Here is a 7555-nt window from a genome sequence, read left to right as displayed (position 1 = left end):
CAGGGATGCTGAGGTGACATGAGTCCTGGGAATGACAGGTCTTTTCAGCTTGGAGATGCCTAATAATCACAGAACATGCTGGGAGGTTGCCCTGAAAGGACAGTGCTTGGCTTCCTGAAAGGCACAGAGGATTAAGAGACTGGAACAAAGCCAGGCTTAGTAAGAATGTCTTTCAAAAACCAATACCATAACCACCCAGTGCTCCAAGAGAATGTTATGTCCCAAGGCCAGCTTGAGCTGAAAGTGGGGTGGACTGATGTTGGAATAATCAAGGTTTGTACTCTGTGTGATGCCAGATTTTAGCTATAGAAATATCCCTTCCTTTTATTTCTGCTGATAGCAATGCTCCTGTGCTTGTGATCTTTATTGGCTTCATTTGCCAACTAAGTCAAGTACAAGTTCTGGTTCTTCACTTACCAGTTACATGAACTTGGGTGAGACACTCAACCTCCTATAACTACAATTTCTCCATGTATAATAATAACAGCAGCTACTACTTGTGGTAGATTGATTACAATGTGATTTTGCAGCAGTTCCCATCAAGAAGTGGAGCCTATTTCCCCAGTCCTAGAATCTGGGCTGGCCATATAGAATAGTGACTATGTCAATTCCAAACATAGACCTCAGAGGTTTTGCATGTTTCCGGTCTCTATCTCAGAATCCTGCCAAAGACATGTGAACAAGTCCAAGATAGCCTACTGAAAGCATGTGAAAGCATTCAACAGAGGCTGCCCAGCTCAGGTCATCTTACACCAGCCAGGCCGAAGCTGACCCATCAGTTGAATAAAGACACATGAGAGAGCCTGAAATCTGCCAAGCTTGGCCCAGATCTGCAGAACCTCTCTAGACTCATGATAAATAATAGACTTTTAAGCTACTAAATTTTGGAATTTTTTTGTTACACAGTGATAGCTAATTGCTATTCTATTTTATAAAGTTTTTATGATTATTAAATGAGATCATGTATCCAAAATACTTAGCACAGTGCTTGGAACAGCCTAAGTGTTCAATAGATACCAATTTATGCTAGTAATATTACTAATAGTAATAGCAAAAGTAGAAGAAAATACTCTAAATGTCTTATCATAAAGTTCAGTGTATCTTGTCTACCTTACAGTATGGTACCCCGATTTAAGACAGATTGAGCTACTCTCCACACATACTTTGCACTTCTACCTCCTACCTGGAATGTTCTTCACAACGTGTGCACCTCCCAAATCATCTCTGACCTTGAAGCCTTAGCTGAAATGCTACCAGCTCCAAGAAACTTCAGTGATGCCCATCACAGAATCCACTTCCCATTTTTCTGTGTAGCCATAGCACTTGGGTGATTCATCATAAGACTATATTGATACTTTGCCTTGTTTTGGAGCTAATTATGCCTGCTGCCTCTACATGACTTTAGGCTTTCTAAAGGCAAACTTAGGACATGTTCATCTCTGCTCTTTCCCAGTGGACTCAGCTTAGTGCCTAAATCAGCAATGGCAAAAACTAAAAATTAAAATTTGGGGTGCAAGTCAACCCTAATCAGTCGGTAGTCTTCCTGGAGTGCTAAGTTGAAAAGGATTATGAGGCTGTGTCCAGCTCAATTAGAAACATCTTTCATGGGCACAAATGAGAAAGGGGCACCATCAGAGCAGGCCCTTGAATGTTTGCTGATTACATACAGTTTTAAAGCTCTGTATCTGAAACAAAAAAATATGATAGATGCTGCATTTCTATAGCATGTCTAATTGTTATTTCATGTATCCTCGTGACAACCCTGTATTTATTACTCTCCACTTTACAGACAAGGTTAAATGGCCTGGCTGAAATCACGCAGCTAACAAGAGGCAGAACCCAAACTTGAATGTAGATCGCCTGCCTCTAAACTCAAGGCTGCTTTTATTATGGGATATGAATTGTCCTAACTGACATCATAGCCTTGAGTTTATATTTTCATGTTCCATGGAAATTCACTAAAATTATGTAAATTGGAATATTTATTTAAAACACAGGAAAGTACAATATAGCCAAAGCACACAAGCACATGGGCAAGCATACACATAACAGAGAGACATAAAATCAAAAAGCTCGCTTTCAGTTCTTGCCTACTATAATTCTCAATGTGGGCCAGTGGGCATGGCCGTCATTATTGCTATAATTGCATCATAAGGTCATAATTTAATGACTGATTTACTCAGTAGAAAATGAAGACACTATTTCTAGTAGAGTGGTCTTGGCTGGGGAATAAAGGTGTTCTGGTAAATCCAATGTTCTGGTTAATAAAAAGGGGTGATGTGGAATATATATACAGTAGTGAGGAACAATGAACTAGACATACATAGAACAACGTGGACAGGTCACAAAAATAAGGCTTCATGAGATAGGAAGGAAGGTAAAATTTCTAGTACAATCCAAATCATATAAATGAAAAACACACAAAAAACCACATTACATATTTTACATATATCATGCATATCCTTATATAGGAAGGGGAGCAGAAATGGGAATTACAAAAAAAGAAAGAAATAATATTAGCAAGAAGGGCTTCACTCAAACAATGATAATAATTGGCTAAGGAGTGAAAAATATGAGTAACATAATTCTATTTTTTAATTAAAAACAAAGTCCCTGAATAAACAGAAAATGTATTCAAAATATACAAATACCTCAAATAGTGCTTTATTGTGGAAAATCATTTTTCTCTGCCTGCCATTCCGTCAATACATATGGACTGCTCTCAATGGTCAAGATGTTGGAAGTACAGAATAATGTAGAATCTCAAAGAACTTAAGAACTGCTAATATTTATTGAGTATCTATAAAATGCTAAGTTCTACTGAAGGTATGTTACATACATTGTAATTAATTCTCATAACATGATAGCAATTATCATCCCCTTTTTAAAGAAAAGGAAGCTAAGGCTAATGAAAGTCAAGAACTTCACCCCAAAGACACAGCCAGGAAGTAGCAGAGCTGGAATTCAGACTCACATCCCTCTGTCCACAAAGCCCAAGTTTTTTCTATGGAATCACACTGTATGCAATCTGGTACTGGGACAAAGTGGAGATGGAGATATAAGACATATACTCCTACACTTATCGTATCTCGGTGTAATTGTTATAAATGTCGTATGCACTATGAGCTCCTTGAGGGCACATACCAGTTCTCACTTATCCCTACAGTGGCAGTGCTCAGCACAATGCTTGACTTCACATTCTTGTCAAGTGAAAAAAGTAATAACACTAAGAACAGAAGAGAGCATTGCTGGCTGAGCTCTCTGGTTAATAGCTTTCCAAATTAGGCAAATTTGTTTGGTTTTGTCCTTTTATATATAGACGGCAGTTGCATAGACCACCACAAGTACTGACACTTAATTGGTTTCACATGGTACAATAAGCCATGCACCAGCATGTGCCAAGAAGATGCTCGCCCATTGTCCCGAGTTGGAGATTATCTGGGTTCTTCTGCTTAAATAGAAGTGTTTGAATCCAGTTACTATGTGCAGCTTCTGAATCACCACCATCATCACCATCACCCCACCACCATTATTACCATCATTACTGCCATGATCATCAAGCATATTCTACACATCAAACCCAGAGCTAAGCATTTTACAAGCATCATCTCATTTAATAATCTTGAGTTAATGCCATTATTTATCCTATTTTACAGATAAACAAAGGAAGACTCAGAGAAGTTAAGTTACTTGTCCAAGATCACATAGGCAGTAAGCAATAGAATCATATATTAGTCAGGATAGGTTAGAATATGCTGCAATAACAAATGTCTCCCAAAGCTTAGTGACTTCGTTTTTGCAAAATTTGTGACAGGTCTGAGAATCTTAAGGCCATCCATTCTCCATGCAGTGACTCAGAGATCCAGCAGCTCCATCTTGTCCACATGAGGCTTGTATATTTGCAGACTCAAGGGAAGAGAATGATGTGACTCTCATACAGAGAATTCTCATTGCCTCAGCCTGGAAGTGACTCACACTACTCATTATTCTGTGACCCCAGCTAGCAACATGGCCCTGTCTAATGGCAAGAGAGCTTGGAAGTGTTGTATCCAGTATACCAGAAAGAAAGGAGAAGTATATAGGTGAGCACTAGAAATATCTACCACAAACAGGAACTCCAAAGGCCTCTTGGTCCCTGGAGAGACCCACATTCACCATGAATGTTAGATTTGTTCTCTTGAATACTTCCATGGGAGTTGGGGAGGATTATTACGTGCTGTGCCTAGACCCTGTGCTCAGACCCATACAAGACCACTTGCATGCATTATCATCTAACCCTCACAATAATAGCACAAGATGGGCACTATTGTTCCCGTTTTATAGACGAGGAAACCGAGGATCAGAGAGGCAAGGTGACTTTTCTAAGCAAAGCTGAGACTCAAAGCCATGATTTTCCACCTCCAGAACCAAACTCCAGCAAGATCACAGAATAATCACATTCATTCATTTATTGCTTTACAAAATGCTTTCAAATCTGTTCTGGAGTTTGCATTCATGACAGTCCTATAAGATTGGTAGGAATACCCCCATTTCACAGGTGAGGACATTGGAGCTCAGCAAGGTTAAGTACATCACACAAAAGTTCCAGCACTGGGAGAATGAAAAGTAGCCACCACCACCACCACCCCCCCGCCCCCCCAACCTTGTCCTGGCAGCCCAATCCTTGGGGGGAGAGAAGGCAAGAGAAATTCCAAACCTTGAAGAGTTCATGCTCTTAAACACTTATAAAAGCTTTAAGATCCAGACAAAATCCAGACCTAAGTGCAAAGGTTACTGGAGTTGGGATTTTATTGCCAGATGTAAATCCATCTTCTCTAAGACCTGCTCCAGGTCCCTTGTGCCTCACTTGAAATATTTCATGTGTGCTGAATGGATTTGTGGGCTCCCTGTTGCCTTCGTAAATTACGAAGTCCAAATTTCTTAGGGCCTGGATCCAGCAGAGGTAGCTCTAACTGCCCCCTCTCCAAGCCCTGAATGGAGGACAGCTTTGCTTCACTCCTGTGTGTTGCCCTGATTTACTCGTTGATCCACCATTTTGGATTGGAGAGGGCAGTGTTGCTTGGCTCATAACAAGTGACCCCTCAAGCCTCAGTGCCAGAGTTTGGGCCATCACCCCATCATTCTGTGGCCACAGATGATTGGTCCAGACACAATAATTCTAGACCGAAAATGTACCAATCAGATTCTCTCTCTCTGGAATATGACACTTATTAAAAGGGACATAGCTATTGGACACTGAGACTGCTTAATGGCAGCCTTCTGGAGAGAAAGTCCTTAAGCCTTTTGCTGAGATCTCTGGATATGCTTCCCAAAAGTGGGATTTCTAACTCGTCCTTTCATCCACAGTCCATTTACCTTTTTGTTCTTAACTGAGCCAGGCTCCATCTGTTGCAGCAACCAAAAGAATTTTAACTAATACCTGTGTTAAGCACCCACCCTCAAGACAGATACACATCACCTTCAGTCTTCCCACTGCCCATGGCCTACTTTTCTGTATTTCTCTCCCAAACTCAGCAACGTTAGCCACTTTCTTTTGGAGCCCCCACAGAATGGTATAGCTTGGAGGGTGGGATAGGAAAGAAGCTGAGTGTGTGTACTGGGCAAGGGTTAGAGTTCTAGAAGATGCTACATCTCATCAGCATTGTCATTTATGACACTGCTAGATCCCAGAGCAGCTAATCAGGGACTCAGTGGTACCCAGCACTCTTCATCTTCTGCCCCCATCATCTTCTCTGGCCCCATCCTATCCATGCCTTCCCATTTACCCTATTATGATCCCCAATATCTCACCTCATGGCTCTGCCTATGCTAATTTCCTCTCTTACCTAGAAGGCCCCCTCCTCCTTTTCTGATCAAAAACCCAGCTTGCCTGTCATAACCAGATCATTTCCTGCTCTCCTGCACAAGCTATAAGGCACAATTAGTTAAGATTAGTCACTCCCATTACCCTTTATGCTTATTCTCCCTCATTACACTTAACGTGCCATGGTATTATTATCTGATTCATTTCATGTCTGTGCCTCCATTGGACTAGTTGTTATTTAAATAACTCTTCCTTCATAGGATTAATGCCACCAAACTACATATTATGTGTCTCTGTACATAAAGGACTTCTAGGTTGGTTTTCTTGTTGGTTTGTTGGTTTGTTTGTTTATCCAGTCATCCTAAAGCAAGAGATGCAGCCTCATGGAGGAAAGTCTACAAAGATCCAGTTCTTAAATGCTGAAGTAGAATGTATCATAAATGCTGCCCTGTGAGTATGCCTAGCCCTGCATATAACTAAAGGGGAAAGAGTCCAGAGTGGGATAAAAGAGAGTAGATGATGGGGAGCTGTGTAAAGGGAAGGCTAACAAAGAAGAAGGCCAATCTCAGTAGATTCTCCGTGTGCTGTTAGCCAGCTTCTGAATGACATAAATCCTTTCAGAACATGGTCTCCCATCAAGAGAGCTCATTCAAATGTCCCATGGACATTAAGAGAAAAAAAAATACTGATCCCTGTACTGAGGAATAATACACAGGTGTCCAAAGGAGGAATATCTATGTGCATGTTGGAAAGAGGTACAAGTAGATGGTTAAGTGAGTAGAATGCTACTCATTGTATATAAAGTAGCAAACTTTTCTCAGTGGTGACAATGTACCAGGGACAGCTCTATGTGCTTGACTTAATAATTTATTAAATCATCAGAAGAAACTGTGGTAAACTTGTTTTTCTCATTTTCCTGATGGGGAAACTGAAAAACAGGAATTAAGAAACTTATTCAAGATAATCATGGCTAGAAAGTGTTGGAGCCACTATATAGGCAGACTGTATATCATGCAATACTATATAGGCTGCCTATATACCTACACTGTACTATATAGGTTGCCGACATCCAAAACTCCAACCCCCATGCTATACAGCCATTAATTGTGTGTGTGTGTGTGTGTGTGTGTGTGTGTGTAAAAGAAAGAGAGAGAGAGATTGTATACATAGCTTACACTTATATGGCTTGTATTAACATCGAAAATTTCTGGAAGGCAGCCAAGAAACTGTTAAGAGTCTGTGCCTCTGGAGAGTGGGGATGAAATAATCAGATGACTTACTTGTCTCTTTGTATCCCCACTACATTGCCTCCGGAGCTCATTCTGCTGTAAGTAGTAGCAAACCCAATTAACAGAGACTTAAACAAAACCAGTTTATTTGTCTGAAGTCCAGAGGTAGTGTTTTATTGGCTCCCTGATAACGGGGCTACTTTTGTGCAAGTATTTTGACCTTACACTCACAGTAACTCTCCTTCTGTGCTTTATTTTTTCTTCCACAGCATTTATCTTCATCTAACATCTCTATGTTTTACCTGTGCACCTTGTTTATTGTCTGTCTCCTGCACCAGAATGCCATCTCTATGAGGATGGGAACTTTGTTTTGTTCACAGCTGTACCCCAGCACCCTAGAATCCTACCTGGTACAGAGTAAGTGTTCAATAAACATTTGTTGAACTAATGAATGAATGAATGCTGCTGCTTTAGTCATCGCGTCCATGTTCAAGACTCAAAAGAGAGGAGAGGTACCACCACT

This window comes from Hippopotamus amphibius, chromosome 16 (genome assembly GCF_030028045.1).
Source record: "Hippopotamus amphibius kiboko isolate mHipAmp2 chromosome 16, mHipAmp2.hap2, whole genome shotgun sequence".
NCBI classification, from domain to species: domain Eukaryota; kingdom Metazoa; phylum Chordata; class Mammalia; order Artiodactyla; family Hippopotamidae; genus Hippopotamus; species Hippopotamus amphibius.
Note: the sequence above shows the minus strand (reverse complement) of the source record.